Below are 18,568 nucleotides of genomic sequence, written 5' to 3' on the forward strand. Positions count from 1 at the left end.
ATTTAAACCAACAAAAATAAGGAAAGACAAATATGGACACTGCATATTTGCCAAGGGAAGCATATAACATGAAGAGATTAAAATATTTAACATTTATGCACCCTACCTAAATGTTCCTGATTTATAAAACAACCCCTAACTGACCTAAACGATATAGTATCCTCTTGCACTACAATAGTTGGAGATTTTTAAGAGCCCATTGGAAGTACTGGATAGATCCTCCAAGCAGAAACTAAACAAATAAATAAAGGAATTAACATGACCCTAGAACAAATGGACTTAACAGACATATACAGAACATTTCATCCTAACAAAACCAAATACACATTCTTTTCATCAGCCCACAGATCATCCCCCAAAATTGATCATAACTTGGGACATGGTCTAACCTTAGCAAATTCAAAAGAATAGAAATTATTTCTTCTATCTTCTCAGATAATCATAGAATAAAAGTTGATCTCAACAGCAACTGAAATCTTCATAGTTGAAGTCATGGAAACTAAATAACCTTATGCTGAATGATAGCTGAGTCAAAGATGAGATTAAAAAGGAGATCATTAGATTTCTAGAATAAAATGATAATAAAGCCAGAAATTATCAAAATCTGTGGTATTTGGATTTGGGAATTTTCAAAGGCAGTCCTAATAGGGAAATTTATAGTATTAGTTGCCTTCATCAAGAAAACAGAAAGAGAGCAAGTCAGTAACCCAATGGGCCATCTCAAGCAATTGGAAAAGGAAGAAAAATCCAACCCTAATCCAGCAGAAGAAAATAACTAATACCAAAATTAGAGCAGAATTAAGTGAAATTGAAAACAAAAGAATCATTTGAAAGATCAGGGAAACAAAAAGTTGGTTCTTTGAAAGGATTAATAAAATCAATAAACTCTTGGCTAGACTAACAAGAAACAGAAAAGAAAGATCTCTAATAACTTCAGTCAAAAATGTTAAAGGGGAAATAATAAAAGATAACAAAGAAATATAAAATATTCTCAATGGTTACTATAATAAAACTCTATTCCTAGAAATATAAACATATAGAGGAAATGGGCCAATACCTAGAAGCATGCTGCCTTCCAAAATTCAACCAAAAAAATTAGAAATTTTGAATAGCCCAATATCAAGCACTGAAATAACACACCAATTATACAAAAATCTCCCCCAAAACAAAATCTCTGGACCAGATGGTTTTATCCCTGAATTCTGCCAAACCTTCAAAGAGGAACTAGTTCCTCTATTTCATAATCTATTCCAAAATAGAGAAGGAAGGAATCCTCCCCAACATATTCTATGAAGCAAAGATCACCCTCATCCCCAAACTAGGAAAGGAACCAACAAAAAAAGAAAAGTATAGACCAATATTTTTAATGAATATTAATGCAAAAATATTCCATAAGCAGAATACAATGACACATTAAAAACGTTACACACCATGTTTAAGTGGATTTTACCCCTGAGACACAAGGTTGGTTCAACATATGTAAATACACAAATATAATTCACCACATAAATAGAATTAAAAACAAAGACCATATGATTGTCTTAATTGATTCAGAAAAGGCTTTTGATAATATCTGGCACCTTTTCATGGTAAAAACACTCAAGATAATAAGTAGTTTATGTGCGACATTTCTTAAACTGATAGAGGCCATCTACAGCAAAACCATAGCCAATAATATCATATCAAATAGAGTAAAACGGAAAGCATTTTGACTCTGATCTGGACCTAGACAAGGACACCCACTGTCACCACTGCTATTCAACATAGTGTTGGAAGTCCTAGAAATTGCAATCAGGCAAGAGAAGGAGATCATGGGTATTCAGGTGAGAAAAGAGAAGGTCAAACTCTTGCTCTTTGCAGATGACATGGTCTTATACCTGGAAAACCTCAGGGACTCAACTACAAAACTCTTAGAAGTGATGAAGGAAGGTAGCATTGTCTTGGGATACAAAATCATTACCTACAAATTACTAGCTTTTATATATACCAACAATAGTCAAACCAAAAATATAGTAAATGACTATATTTCTTTTACAGTATTGCCAAAAAAGATGAAATATCTGAGGATATATCTAACAAAGGATGTGAAAGATCTCTATAAAGAGAAGTATGAAATCCTGAGAAAAGAAATAAAAGAAGATGTTAACAAATGGAAGAACATGTCATGCTCAAGGTTTGGAAGAATCAACATTGTTAAAATGTTCATACTACACAAAGCAATCTATAGATTTAATGCAATCCCCATTAAAGCACTAATGTCATACTTTATAGAACTTTAAAAAAACATATTCTGTTTTATATGACATCAGAAAAAAATCCAAATAGCCAATAAAATACTAAGAAATAAAAACAAATCAGGAGGCATCACACTACCAGACTTCAGGTTATACTACAAATCTATAGTGATCAAAACATCCTGGTACTGGCATAAAAATAGAGACATAGATCTATGGCATAGGATAGAGAATCTTGAGATGAATCCAGCAACATATCATCATCTGATCTTTAATAAACCTAACAAAAGCTTGCTCTGGGCAAATGAACTGCTATTTAACAAATGGTACTGGGAGAACTGGTTAGCCGCATGTAGAAAACTGAAACTGGACCCACACCTCTCACCATTGACAAAAATTGAATCTTGCTGGATGAAAGATTTCAATTTAAGACACAAAATAATAAAAATCCTAGAAGAGTATGACGGGAAAACTTTGAAGATATTGGCCTGGAAAAAAATTTTATGAGATACACCTCCCTGACAACTATAACAAAACCAAAAATAAATAACTTGGATTTGATCAAGTTAAAAAGGGTTTACAGAGCTGAGGCTACCACAAACAGGCATCCTTCAGAATTGGAGAAGATTTCTGCATGTTATGAATCTGACAAATGCCTGATAAATAGAATCTACAGAGAATTCAAATTAAACAGCAAGAAAAGAGCAAACTACCCTTTTTATGTGTGGGAAAGAAACTTGAAAGGAAGCATCCTTGAAAATGACAGATGAATGGACAAAAAACACATGAAAAAAATGCTCATCGTCTTTAATCACAAGAGAAAAGCAATCAAAATGACTGAAATATCAACTAACTCCAATATGATTAGCCTACATCACAAAGTTCCAAAACTGCAGAGATTGGTATAGATATGGAGAGAAGGGAACACTTCTCCACTACTGGTAAGTTTGCAAACTAATACAACCTTTATGAAAAGAAGTATGGAGGGCGGTGCCTGTGACTCAGTGGACAGGGTGCCAGCCCCATATACCGAAGGTGGCAGGTTCAAACCCAGCCCTGGCCAAAGTGCAAAAAAAAAAAAAAAAAATGGCCAGGCATTGTGGCAGGCACCTGTAGTCCCAGGTACTCAGGAGGCTGAGGCAAGATAATCGCCTAAGCCCAGGAGTCGGAGGTTGCTGTGAGCTGTGTGATGCCATGACACTGTACCATGGGCGATAAAGTGAAATTCTGTTTCTATGAAAGAAAGAAAGAAAGAAAGAAAGGAAGGAAGGAAGGAGGGAAGGAGGGAGGGAGGGAGGGAAAGAAAGAAAAAGAAGAAAGAAAGAAAGAAAGAAAGAAAGAAAGAAAGAAAGAAAGAAAGAAAGAAAGAAAGAAAGAGAAAGAAAGAAAGAGAAAAGAAAAGAAGTATGGAGAATTCTCAAATAACTAAAAGTTGACCTTCCATTTGATCCCTCAATCCCATAATTAGGTATCTACTCAGAACAAAAATCAGTTTACCACAAAGACATTTGCACAAGAATGTTTATTGCAGCTCAATTCATAATTGCCAAGTTGTGGAAGCAACTCAAATGACCATCAACCCATGATGAACCAACAAATTGTGGTACATGTATACCATGGAATACTATTCAGCTATATAAAAGATGAAGACTTTATATCTTTTATGTTTACCTGGATAGAGTTGAAACACATTCTTCTTAGTAAAGTATCTCAAGAATGGAAAAATAAATATTTAATGTACTCAATACTAATATGATACCAATATATAAACAATCACATGCTCATATGAATAATAAAACACAAATATAGTCTAGTAAGGGACTGGAGGAGATGAGAGAAGGGGTGTTCAAGGGGGGAGGACAATTGGCAAAAGGAAGGAGGTCATTTGATGGGATGTCACCTAATGTGCACAATTTGAAAGTATACAGCAAGCCCCCAGGTGAGGGGTTCTTTTACAGCTGGAACGTTACCTTGGAAATGAGAACAATATAATCTAAAGATTTGTACCCTTATATTAATTGGAAATAAAAATAGAATCAAACATAGTCTATAAAAAATGAGCCATCCATTAATAACAAAATGTATTCACTTAAAAATTATACATCCCAATCAAGTAGGGGATAAAATGTTAGTTTAGCATATGCAAATCCATAAATGTAATTCACCATATCAATAGAATCAAAAACAAAAACCATATAATCCTCTCAATAGATGCAGAAAAAGCATTTGATAAAATTCACCATCTTTTCTAACAAGAACCTTAAGAATATAGGCATAGGTGGCACATTTCTTAAACTGATTGAAATCACCTTTGACAAACCCACAGCTAATACCATACTGAATGGAGTAAAGCTGAAAGCTTTTCCACTTAGAACTGGAACCAGACAAGGATGTCCTCTATCACTACTATTATTCAACATAGTGCCAGGAGTTGGAGCCAATGCAATCAGACAAGAGAAGAATACCAAGGACATCCTAACAGGAGCAGAGAAGGGGAAACTCTCACTCTTTGTCAATGATATGATCTTATACTTAGCAAATCCTAGAGACTCAGCCACCAGATGCTTGAAGGGATCAAGAAATACAGCAATGCCTCAGGGTATTAAAATTAATGTTCACAAATCAGTAGTGTCCGTATATGCCAATAACATCCAAGTTGAGAAACTAGCCAAAGGTACAATTCCCTTCACAGTAGCTTTGAAAAAAATGAAATACCTAGGAATATACCTAACAAAAGAGGTGATTGATGTCTACAAAGAGAATTATGAAATCCTAAGAAAAGAAATAGCAGAAAACATTAATAAATGTAAAAGCATACAATGCTTTTGGCTGGGAAGAATCAACATTCTTAAAATGTCTATACTACCCAAAGCAATCCATAGATTCAATACACTCCCCATTAAAATATAAACATGAAACTTTGGAGAACTGGAACAAATAGTTCTTCATTTTGTATGGAACCAGGAAAAAATCTGTATTGGCTAGGCAATTTTCATTAATAAAAACAAAGCTGGAGGCATCACTCTACCAGACATTAGGTTATATTATAAGTCCACAGTGATCAAAACTGCATGGTATTGGCACAAAAATAGAGACACAGACATATGGAACAGAACAGAAAACCAAGAGATGAAGCCAGCATCTTATAAATCAGACAAAAGCATATGCTTTTATAAACCAAAGTATTGAACAGGGAAAAGAATCCCTATTCAACAAATTGTGCTGAGAGAATTGGATAACCACATGTAAAAGACTGCAACTGGACCTACACCTTTCACCACTTACAAAAAGTGACTCAAAACTGATGAGAGAGTTAAATCTAAGAAATTAAACTATAAAAATTTTAGAAGAACTTGTGATAAAAACTCACGAGGATGTAGGAGTTCTATTTTTTCTTGATTGAGCCTAGGGAAGTTGTCCGTTTCCAAGAATTTACGCATTTCTTCAATGTTTTCCAGCTTATGTGCATAGGAGTTTTTACAGTATTTAGAGGTGATGTTTTGTTTCTGTGGTATCAGTTGTAATATTCTTTTTTGTTTCTTTTCTTTTTCCAGTGGTAAGATAGGATTTTTATTAGAAGTTAGAAAGGAATACAGAAGAAGTAAAAAGGACCAGAGTTTCTGGAAGGGGGAAAGAACTGACTGAACTCACTGGGGAGTCTCCATGTGGGCTCTTTCATTTAGGGTCTTAAGTCTAGAGGATTACACATATTCTTTTTTATTTCTAATTGAGCTTATTTGGGTTCTTTCTTTTCTGTTTTTGGTTAATATAGCAAGAGGTCTGTTAATTGATTTTGTTTTATCTTTTCAAAGAACGAACTTTTTGTCTCATTCATCTTCTGTATAATTCTTTTGTTATTAATTCATTTAGTTCTTCTCTTACCTTAATTATTTCTTTTCTTCTTCTGGGTTTGGGATTGGTTTGTTCTTCCTTTTCTGATTCCTTGAGACAATTCATTAGATTGTTGATTTGTGATCCTTCTGTCTTTTTGATCTATTCATTCTTAAGGCAATGAATTTTCCTCTTAGCATTGCTTTTGCTGAATATCACAGATTTGTATAACTTGTGTCCCTTTTATCATTTAGTATAAAAAATCATATGATTTCCATCTTTTTGTGCTTCTTTTCCCAATAATCATTCAGCAGTAGGTTAATTTTCATGACTTTGTGTAGAATTGAGAGTTTCTGTTGCAGTTGATTTTTAATTTTATTCCACTGTGGTATGAGAAGATGCATGGTGCAATTTCTCTCTCTTTTCTAATTTATTGACACATTTTTTATGGCCTAAGATATGATCATTCTTAGAGAATATTTCATGTGCTCTTGAGAAAAATGCATATTTAGTAGTTTGGGGGTTAGAATGTTCTGTAAATATCTGTTTGATCTATTTGCTGTAGAGTCCTGATTAAGTCCTATGTTTATTTATTTTCTGCTTGGAATAGCTATACTGTCTGTCAGTGGAGTATTAAAGTACCCTATTACAATGTTGCTGTTTGTCACTTTGTTTAGATCAAGTAGGATTTCCTTTATAAATCCGGGTGCAACTGTGTTAGCTGCATAGATATTTAGAGTTGCTATGTCTTCTGGTTGAATTGTTCCCTTTTACATGATAAAATGATAATCTTTGTCTTTTTTTACTTTTGCTGCTTTGAAGTCTATATTATCTGATATGACAAAGGCTACACCAGCTTTCTTAGGGTTTGCATTTGCATGGAATATTGTTTTCCATCCCTTCACCTTGAGTGTCAATGTGTCCTTGTAGGTTAGATGTGATTCGTAGAGATAGAAGATACTTGGTTTATATTTTTTTTTGTCCATGTGGCCAGTCTATGTCTGTTGAGAGGGCACTTCAAGCCATTAACATTTATTTAAAGTGTTGATAAGTTGGATGGATTTCTGTGTGTGCTGTTGAGTAGAACTTCACTGATTTGTTTTACCTCTTGAGCCATTTTGGTATCTTGGCTCTGAACTGGGCTTTTGGGTGACTATACACTGGTGGGCATATATTGTACTGATCAGTATATAATGCAGGTCTGAATACTTCCTGAAGGGCAGCTAGGGTCTTGACAAGTTCCTTTAGCATTTGCTTATTTCAGAAAGTATTGATTTCTCCCTCATAAAAGAAAAAAGTTAGTTTTACAGGATTCAAAATCCTAACTTGCTCATCACTCTTTTTAGGAAGACTGACAATGGCATCCCCTGTTCCTTCTTGCTTGCAAGGTCTCCGTTGAAAAGTCTACAGTTGGTCTGATGGCTTTCCCTTTTTAAGTTACCTAACACTTTTGCCTTATAGTTTGTAGGGGTTCCTCTTTCATATTAACTTTGGCCATCCTGATGACCACGTGTGGTGGTAATTACCTCCTGATGAATCTCCCAGGAGCTTGTTAAGCTTCACTAGATTTCTAGCAAGACCTGGGAACTTTTCCTCAAGCATTCCCTCAAATAGTTGTTCTAGCCCTTGTGTATTTTCTTCTTCTTCCTCAGGGGTACCTATTATTCTTATTTTAGGCCTCTACATAATCTCAGATTTCCTGTAGGCTTTGTTTGTTCTTCTTGTTTCTCTGACTTGTTTAATTCAAAAACGTCTTCTGGCTCTGAGATTCCCTTTTCTTCCTGATCTAGCCTATTATTAAAGTTTTCCATTGTGGTTTGTATTTCATTTAATTAATTTTTCATTTTTAGAAGCTCTACTTGATTGCTTTTAATAATTCAACTTCTTTAGTGAATTTTTCATTCATTTCCTGTATTTTTTCTGTGGTTTCTTTGTGTTTGGTTTCTATTTTCTCTTGCATTTCATTGAGTTTTCTTACAATACCTATTTGAAATTCTTTATTAGTCATTTCAATATTCTTGTTTTGATTGGTTTTCATTGGTATGGAGTTAATTGTTTACTTTTGGTGATATCCATTCACTTTGATTTTTCATGTTTCTGGAGATCTTTCACTGATTCCTTCTCATCTGGCCTCTATATTGAGACATTTGAGTGCTAGGCCTGACTAACAGGCCTGTCTCTGTGTCCCTGAAGCTAAATCTCTGACTATGCTAGGGAGAGGAGTGCTAGTCTTGAGTTGCCTATGTGGAGTTCAAGCAGGTTTGATGAACCTCTCTGGTTATCTCTGACCTGCTGTCTTCACCTCTTCCCAGAAGTGTGCAATGAGTTAGATCCCTTAGCCTAATCTCTGAGATGGTGGATGGCACTTGTGAGAATGAATAAGCTGCTCCCTGTTTGCTTGAGTTGGCAGGTGCTATGCTTAGCTATGGAGTTTTTCCTGCTGTCATTGATTAACGTTTGTGTGGAGAAGCCAGTGGCAGAAATGTTCTTTTTTGTCTGTGGTAAGCTCTGTCTTCTTGGCGGGGCTTATGAACATCCCAAGCTTTAGAAGGAACCCAGTAGCTCCCTGGGGTTGCTGGATCTCCACTCCCCCTGACATAGGGGAGGAGTGAGGCAGAATCATGACTCCAGCGAGTGAGCCTGAAAGGCTTTGGAAAGCCTCCGCTGGGATCAGCGTTTGCTTTTCCAGCCACTAGGGGGAGCAACTGGTATGATGTTCAGGGCAAGCTCTCCAAGCGATAAAAGCTATTCCCAAGGGAGAGAATTAACTGCTTGAGAGCTTGGGCCCTAAGCCAGGCTCTTTCTGCCCTTGTTCACCATCACAATTTCTCTGCAGGAGGGGTTAAGCACCCTTCCTAATCGTCACTCCATGGAGCCCCATAGCACTCCACTATCAGATTAGTTCTTGTGAGTTCCCTCACCACCTCAGCTCGGCCCCTTGACCTTCCCCACAATCCATGAATCTGACCACTAGAGTGTGTCTCTGGGGAACCGTGTGAGGGTAGGGAATTTCCCAGTTGTGCCTCCCTGTTCCACCACAACACCCCCAGGAGAAAGAAGTAGGTCTCTCTGTCCACAGGAGACTCAGCAAGGGGCATGCTCCCGTGGGGGAGAAGCAGCTGCTTATAATATTCTTGGCTCAAGTTGCACTTCCTATTATAATGAGTGAGGTGAAAGCAATGCTGCTTCCATTCAGCTGGTGCCCCCAAGACATTTGATTGCCGTGGGAATCAGGGCAATTCCTAGGCTAATTCACTCCAAGTGCCACCCTCCCCTCCAATATGGCAGTTCTCTAGCAGGGGTGAGGGAGGGCACGCCCCTTAGCACTCCTTCACATTCTGGCACTGTGTATGTCCACAGATGCTTCCTCCCCACCTAAATCAGGGACCAAGACCTCTCCCCAGAGACTCCCTGCACTGTTCTCACGTCAGTGGGGCACCAGTCTGGCCCAACTGGCTAAACCACCCGCAGGCAATCCTGTGAAATGCTGGTGGGTAGGAAGCTTTTGGATTATGGCAGCCCTGCTCTCTGTGTCAGGCTTGGCTGGGAATTCATGCCCACTCTAGAGAAGCAGCCATTGATGTGCTTCTCAATTCAGAGTACCCTTCTGGTTGCAATAGGTGGGGAAGGCCCAAAGTAATGCCATGAACAGAGGAAGCACAGAGGAAGTGGTTTCCAGGTATAAGAAAGCTGGCACTCCTGTCTTTCATGGCACTCTACTGTGGGGTATTCCTTTTGAATGCCCAAACTTTTGTGGTTTGCTGATTCACTCCAGTTTTCCTATTTAGCTGCCATGTGTGGGCTTGTGGGGGGTGGCATCACCTCCAGAGTAGACTCTCTCTAAGTTGACCACCCAAGGGATTGTAACAAGTTGGTCAACATCTGGAGGTGTTCAACATGAGGAACTAAACCTGCTATATTGATACATATATGTGGTGAATGTTATGGAAATTAGGTCAACTTAAGGAGGTGATCAATGTAGGAAGGTAGTCAACTGTGGAGATTCTACTGTCTTTTGTTTTAGGCTCATGACCAAAGGTACCTAGGTGAGGGAGAGGAAACCCCCATTATCTTTTCACTGGTCTCTGTGCCTATCTGGGTTTGGTCAAGAAACTTCTCCTCTCTATCTTCTTTCTCAGCTTTGTAGTTTTTCATGGTGTGGTCCCCAGACATCTCTAACATATCTCCCTGCAATCCACACCTACACTGCAACTTTTCTCCACTCTCCTCAGTACAATACTCTACCTTCTATCTGGGAAGTTATGATAAGTGATATCTCTAATAGGCCATTTTGCCTCATCTCAAACATTTCTGATAAGGGGTATTCAACTTGTAGCAAATGGGTAAAAAAATTGAACAGAATTTTCATAGAAAGAAAACATCCTTGCTTTCCTACAATTTAACAATGGCACTTCTAGATGTATACCAGAGAGGAACTTTCACATCTGTACCAGAAAACGTGTATAAGCATTGTTTATAATACCAAAACTCTGTAACTTAAACATCTATTATATAGTAGAAAATAGATAAATTATATAATCACACAACAGAATATTATATGACAGCAAAATGATAATAAACATGTAATATAGTAAATCTTAAAATATATTGGTGAGCGAGCAAATAACATCCTACAAGACTGCATAGAATGTGATACCAATTTTAGAAAGCTTAGAAAAGAGCAAAAGCAAATAATACATTATGTAAACATACATATACATGTGATAAAGCTAATTTTTAAAAAGCAAAAAAGGGTAATAACGTGATCAGAATAGTGAAAAAATGAATTATCAGGTTCACTTTCTAAACTACCATGGGCAAAATCCTTTACTTTCTTAGACAGTAAAGTTATTTGATTACCTGCTTTACCTGCATGTACCATGATCCTCAGGCATCTGGACACATAATTATAGTTTTAGACAAGGAAAGATGTCTTGATGCTGTCATTCTAAAAGAAATGCACTAAAAATGTAATGTTTCCATTCCTCATTAAGTGAGAGATGAAACCTACATTGCTATGACACCAAGAAACTTGAAAATCAATCAATCCAGTGATTGATTCTTTTATGTCCAGGATTATCAAACAACTTACTAAGAGTTATGTGACCACTTTTTCAGATACAACTAGGCACATTATTTCTGTGACTCTTGAAGTAATAATAATTTAAGCAAATATCAACCAACCTTCCCATTTAACTGGATATTTAAAGCAGAAGAATTTCTGTCATTTGAACAGATTTGATAAATGTCTCTAATTCTCACATCATTCTTTAAAAAAGTCAAGGTCAATCAAATTGCCTTCATGTTGTAAAAAAAAGTTTTTTTTTACCAATTCTCTCCCATTTACTTATGTGCTTAAATGGTTCAGTTCTCAGCAGGCACACTAGTTAAGGGTATGATGCATGCTCAGGAAAAATTCATCCTGAGCATGCATGTGACCCCATAAAGAACAAATTTGCCCCTCCATTGACATTTATTCATTCCACATTCAAATATATTTAATGAATATGCTCTATTTCATGGATTGTGCTTTGAATGCAGTAGTGAATTATGACCTGCACTGTTTCTTTGAGGCCCTCACATGAATATCCTATTACAATACCATACATGATATATATAATGTCAGAGATATGCATAGAATATTCTAATAAACAGGAGGAAAAGAATAAGTAACCAAGTCTGGGAGAAAAAACATAAGAGTCAGGAAAGCCATGTTTGATTTGGTGGTGTCTATGGCTAACCCATATGGTGTGTGTCATGGGGCTGATAAAGCCATTCATTATTGTTGAAGCTCAAAGTGTGACACACTGAGTAGTAAAAGTTTTGTCTACAGAAGTAATCAGAAACATCCCCAGGAGAGTCTGGTGGCTAATACTGAGGAATGTGAACTTCATTCTGCTAATATTATGAATCATATTAAGAGATTTCCTAATGTTAAACCATCATTACTTTCTAGGAATGAGCTCCACCTGTACTGCTTTATTCTATTTGCTAAATTTGGCGTAGGTCATTTGGATTAATATTCATGAGTAAGACTTACTTTGCTTTTATAATTTCTTTGTCAAGTTTTGGTATCAGTGGTATTCCGGGTTTATTTAGGCAGTGGATGCTTTCTTTTCCCATTTATACCACTGGTTCTCAAAACTTCCATGCACATACGAATCCCTTGAGAAGCTTGATCCTCAAACTTCACTTTCAGAATCTATAATTTGACATGTCTGGGTTACCAAAGCAATTTTGAGCACCTCAGGTGATCTTGAATCAGATGGTTTAGGGGGCAGACTTTTTCAAAAATAATGTTATATGCTATGGCCCAGTGTAAATAACATCACAGTAACTTTTCTTAAGGTTTCAAAGAATTCATTTGTAAAAGCACTTAGGCTATTTAGGAGGTGAGCTCTTTGACAGCTCAACTTTTTTTCATGGTAATTTTTCTGTTTAGATTTCCTGTGTCTTCTGGGCTTAATTTTCTTAAAGTATATTCTCCAAGAAAATCATGCATTACTTCCTGGTTTTCAAATGTGTTTTCTAAGGATTGAGCTGAGCATTATTTTTATTTCATCAATATCTGTAGCTATTTCTTCCTGTGATTTTATCATTGTTAATTTCCAGATGCTATAAGATTTTGTTTTAACTCTTTCATTTAAGATGTTTTCATAATTTTATTTTTAAAACTTAACACACTTTTAGAATGAGGTATCACATATAAAGAAAAATTAAAGACTCATAAGTATCTGTTGAATTTTCACAAAATGAATACATTCATTAACCCATACCACATTGAGAAATAGACAGGTATCTATACCCTAGAATTCTACTTGTGTTTCTTCTCAGTTACCATACTCTCTCCCCAAAAGTAACCACTATCCTGGCCCCCTAAACACTATGTATGTGTCTTCTCTTTTTTATCTGGCTTTTCTTATTCAACATTATGCTTTTGAGGTTCATCCATATCCTTGTACATAGCAATACATCCATTTCCACTGCTAGACTCATATATATTATATTGTATTATAGATATATCTCATTTCTAATATACAATGGAGTATTTTTTGCTTTCTGTTTAGTTTTATCATTCTCTAATCAGAATATGATCTATATTATTTCTACTATTTGAAGCTTCATTAAGCTTTTCTTTTCTTTTTTTTTTTTTTTTTTTTGAGACAGAGCCTCAAGCTGTCCCCCTGGGTAGAGCGCCGTGGCATCACAGCTCACAGCAACCTCCAACTCCTGGGCTCAAGCGAGTCTCCTGCCTCAACCTCCCAAGTAGCTGGGACCACAGGCGCCCGCCTTAACGTCCGGCTATTTTTTTTTTGGTTGAAGCTGTCATGTCATTGTTGTTTGGTGGGCCCGGGCTGGATTCAAACCCACCACCTTGGTTGTATGTGGCTGATGCCTTAGCTGCTTGAGCCATAGGCGCCAAGCCATTAAGCTTTTCTTTGAAGTTGAGTTACTGCAAATTCACCATAGTCACCTGAAAGAGTGATATTCTCTGTTTTCAGGTATTCATTTCAATGTTTATTTTACTAAATGTAACTTTTAAAATTTGAGATTATATAGGTCCTCTGTATTCTTACATTTTGTCTGTGGGATTCATACTATGTTGCAAGAAATATGTTAAATAAATCTGTCAAATATTCCTTGTATTTTCTGCATTTCTATTTTACAGTGTTCCCTATAATTTTTGCTTAATACATTCTTGTGATCATTTATTTTGCAGAGATAAAGAATCGTTAGAATTAATTCCATCTTATCTATAGCCTTTTGCCTTGATTTCAAGTTTCTATGAAGTTAATAGCATGACTCCCTTTTTAATTTAGAATTGACTACTGGGTTTTGGTTAATTTTTTAAAGTTTCAGTCTTTCTTTGTCATTTTTCATCAGCTTTATTTGGGTATAAGTTTTATTGATATTTGTACATATTTATAGACTACATGTAATATTTTGTTACATACATAGAATGTGTAATGATTAAGTCAGGGTATTTAGGATATACTTCTCCTAGCAAATTTAAAATATGCAATATACTGTTGTTAACTTAGTCACACTACACTGTCATCAAACATTAGAATAGAATTTATTTATTTTATCAACCGTATGGCTGAACCCATTAACCAACTTCTTATCCCTCCTCCACATACACCCTTCCCAGCCTCTGATATATCATTCTACTCTCCACAACCATGAAATCAATTGTTATAGTGCCTATACATGAGCGAGAACATGCAATGTTTGTCTATCTGTGCCTGGCTTATTTCACTTAACATGATGTCTATTGAAGTATAATTGATATAATAAACTGAACATATTTGATGTATATAATTTCATCATTTTTGAATATGTATGCACCTGTAAATCCATCAAAACAATGAAAATAGTGTACATACCTATCACACCCAAAAGTTTTCTCACACCCCTTTGTAATCTCTCCATTTCCAAATCTTTGCCATCCTACCCCAGGCAATTGCTATTCTGCTTTATTTCACCAAAGACTAATTGACTTTTCCCAGAATTTTATATAAATTGAATCACACAGTATACTCCATGATGTCTGGCTTTTTTAATTCAGTGTGATTATTTTGAGATTCATTCATGCCGTTGCATACATCATCAGTTCATTCCTTTAATTCCTTTTAATTACAGAGCAGCATTCCATTATTTGGATATAGTGCCTTATATCTATTCCTTTTTTGAGGAATATTTGGGTTGTTTTCATTTTTTGTCCATTACAAACAAAGCTTCTATGCATATTAGCATATGAGTACTCATATAGACATATGTTTTCATTTCTTTTGAGAAAATACCTATCAGTGAACTGGCTGGATCCCATGGTAAGTAGGTATTTTAAGAAACTGCTGATCTATTTTCCAAAGTTGTCATATCATTTTACATTCCTACCAATTGTTGATTTTACCTTGTTGGATGCTGAATGCTTTTGTATTCCTTTAAAGATTCCTAAGCTTTGTCCTGGGGCACAATTAAATTGCCTGAAAAGAGTTTAATCCTTTTTGGTCTTGCTTACATTATTATTTTTTTTTTTTAGGCAAGACAAGAATAGTATTTATTCTAGGGCTAATTTTGCCCTATGGCTGAAGCAAGTTCATTCTTAGTACTTTACCTAATACCCCATGAAAAATGAGGCTCCCTAGTTTGGCTGATGGGAACAAGAGTTATTCCTAGCTCTGTGTGAACTCCAGAGATGATTTTTCTGATCTTTTCAGATAGTCCTTTCCCCAGCCTCTGGTAGTTTCTCTACTTGCATATGCCAATTGGTTCTTTCCTGAATATTTGAAAAAGATCTTCTGCTGTTCACTGGAGTTATCTCTGGGAAGCTTTTCCTTCTATACTCTGCCCTGCTAACTCAAGCTATTTGGGTCTCCCTGGACTGTCAACTCTATCTCCATAATGCAAATGTTTGTGAAGTTCTGGCTGAGTTTTCCCTCAACTAAGTAAGCTGGGACAATTGTAGAGTTCAAACTTATTGTTTCTCACTGTGCAGAGATCACTGTTGTTTGTTGCCTACTGTGGTCTGAATGTTTGCATCCCCAACAAATTCAAATATTGAAGCCTAATCCCCAATGTGATGCTATTAAGAGGTGGGACTTTTGTTTGTTTTTGTTTTTGATTTTCAAAAGTATTTTTATTTTTAAGATTAAGCATCCTTATTGAAATTCCAGACACATAGTCTTTGCTGATTCTTTGGACACCCACAGCTCAAGAAGTTAAAAGTGATTGCTCAATTTTCAATCACAAAGTGGAAAAAAGGAACATGTTTCTAAGCTACAGTCTAATTCTTCTATCTTTTCAAGAAAATCTTATTTTGCTACCAACGTGCTCACCAAACCTTAAGGAAAGTCAGGTTTTCAAAAAGCCAACAAAACTCAGAAATAGGAATCTAGCTATTGATCCAAAATTATCACCCCCAAAACACTGCTGTTGCCAAAAAGGGTAGGAAGCCAAATTCCCATTGCTCATTAGAGGAGACCTTTAAAAACAATGCCAGAAAGTTAGGAATTCTGAAACTATGGTGGCATAGACAGATTCAAAATGCAGATAATTAAAGAACATTCAACTTGAGAACATATTAGGTTTTCTCCAATTCCAATGGAGAAAATAAAAATGTACTGCTGGAATATTAACATTATTCTTACTAACAGAAGGTAAAGGGAGAGAATGTGGAATTAAAGGTAACAAAAGAGAAGTCGTTTTGAATCTAGGCTCTACTGCCCAGGAAGGTGAATAAAGCTAAAATTCTTCTAAGCCAGTATGATTAAACTCTACATTTGACCTACAACCATATACTATATACACCACTAATAAATATAAAGTGACCAACAGTATTTGTGGATTTAAAAAATACTTTTAAGATTATTATAAATTTCTATTCTGGAAAACAGGAGATCAAAATTACATTGGACCATTCAGTCAGTTATAGAATAAAGGGTTCCTTCCAAAGAGAACTTAGCAGATATTTAGGTGGAAGGAACATGAGGGACATGGAGGAAATGAGATCAGACTCTCAGGAATAAGGCTTCTCACCAGTCCCAGCTGTAAGGGGGCACCAACAGAATGGCTTAGAGGGATGCTTCTCAGAGATAAAACTAGAGGGCTGGTTCTCAGAGACAAAAAGGATCTGTAAGTTAAACTCTTGAGCCTCTTTGCCTTACGTAAAGCTTGGAGAAGAAAATAAAATTTAATTTTTAACTATTCGGAGCTATGGGCACATTATGACGTTTAATATTCTGTAGCTTTCATTTTCTGAACCTTTGGCTTATAATTTTTCTCAGTATATGTTACATCAGTAAGCAGGGAACAGAAGAAAACTTTTTTAACTTTATGAAGCCAATCTGTCAAACATCATGGTTCATGTCTGAAATATTTCCTCCAAAAATGGAATAAAACATATGAAGATGATTGTTATTATCATATTTAAAAAAAATAAAAACAAAAAGCATGGGTGTGCCTTAATCAGTAGTACCACATGAAAATATATGCCTTGTTCTTCCATAGTGTGTATGTAGGAAGAGTGATCGATTGGTTCCCTAAATACTCTTCAGGAGTACTCTGTGTCCGTGATAAAAGATTTGGGCAAACCATTCCACTTCCATATCTTGAGCAGGAGTTATCTAGTCTTCAATCTCATCTTCCCAAATATCTCCATTGACATCCACAGAATGAAACAACCAGTTAAAACATGGGGAAGTAAGATCAGCGAAACGTTTGTAAGGGTTTGCTCTAGAGAGAGAACCCATGCAAATCCAGCAGAAATACTGTGAACAGCCAGTACGTCATCTTGTTACATCGATCTAATTTCTCTATGAGAGTCCCACAACATGGGCAGCTTTTTGAGAGATTTTCTAGCCACTCCTTACTTTCCATCTCTTCCAGTGCCTTCTGAATCACCCTCTTACCATACCTCTGTTCCAAAAGTCTTTTAGTGACTTCATCTGCTTACATGTACTCATTTTGTAAGTCTACTAATTTTTGTACTGTCACATTACATGGACAGACCCCATGGTAGGTCAAACTGTACAATGTACAGAAGGCAAAATTGCAGCTGGAGCAGATACCCATGGTGCGGCCAGGCTTCTGCATCCCAGGCAGCTGGCAGCCTGGGCAGGGGCGGTACACCACATCTGCCATCAGGTCCAGGGTGCACTGGAGGAGAAGGCAGTCATGAAGGGCAAACAACTCTGCTTCCACTAGCAGACCTGATCAGGAATTGCCGCTGTAGGGCACTTTGGTTCCAGGCAGCTGAGGCTTGAACTCAGCCATCTCTGATCTGGATTTCAAAGCAGCCCTTCAGACAGGCTCTGCAGTACACATGCCTATACTCCAAGAAGTACATGTATTCACTACCCAGTTTCTCACAGAAACAATTTACTATTAAAGCATTTTATCTGCTGAGTTTGATCCAAGTCCAAGATTTTCTGAATTAGACTTGACAATGATTCTATGTCCTATAAAGCTCTATCATCAACAATTTCTTCTTGGTCTTCATCAGATGTAGAAGCTCCTCCAAAATCTAGTTCTGTTGGAAGAGGCCTGAGCCTTCCTTCTCTGAACATTTTTCTGAGAACCCATCTTGAACTCAATGTAGAAGCGTTTCCTTTTCTCCACATCCATGCTAACATCTCTGGTTTTGAGATTTCGTGATGTGGACTAATCTTACTGGAGTTAGATGATATCTCAAAGCAGTTTTGATTTGCATTTCTCGGATGATGAAGGATGATGAGCATTTTCCTGTCTTCTTCAGAGAAGTTTCTCTTCTAGTCCCTTGCCTGAGATAAGATCGTTTGTTCTTTTCTTGCTAATATGTTTGAGTTCTCTGTGGATTCTGGTTATGAAACCTTTGTTGGAGTCATAACCTGCGAAAATCTTCTCCCATTCTGAGGGCTGTCTGCTTGATTTACTTACTATGTTTTTGGCTGTGCAGAAGCTTTTTAGTTTGATCAGGTCACAGTAGTCCCATTTTTGATGCTGCTTCAATTGCCCAGGGGGTC

General features: G+C 36.5%; 1 pseudogene; it reads right to left on the bottom strand.

Moving 5' to 3' along the window:
• Positions 1–17,191: 17,191 nt before the first annotated feature.
• Positions 17,192–18,149, bottom strand: LOC100943270 (annotated as a pseudogene).
• Positions 18,150–18,568: the final 419 nt, after the last annotated feature.

Source organism: Otolemur garnettii, unplaced genomic scaffold, assembly GCF_000181295.1.
Source record: "Otolemur garnettii isolate 467f Iridium unplaced genomic scaffold, OtoGar3 scaffold00109, whole genome shotgun sequence".
In the NCBI taxonomy this organism is placed as follows: Eukaryota; Metazoa; Chordata; class Mammalia; order Primates; family Galagidae; genus Otolemur; species Otolemur garnettii.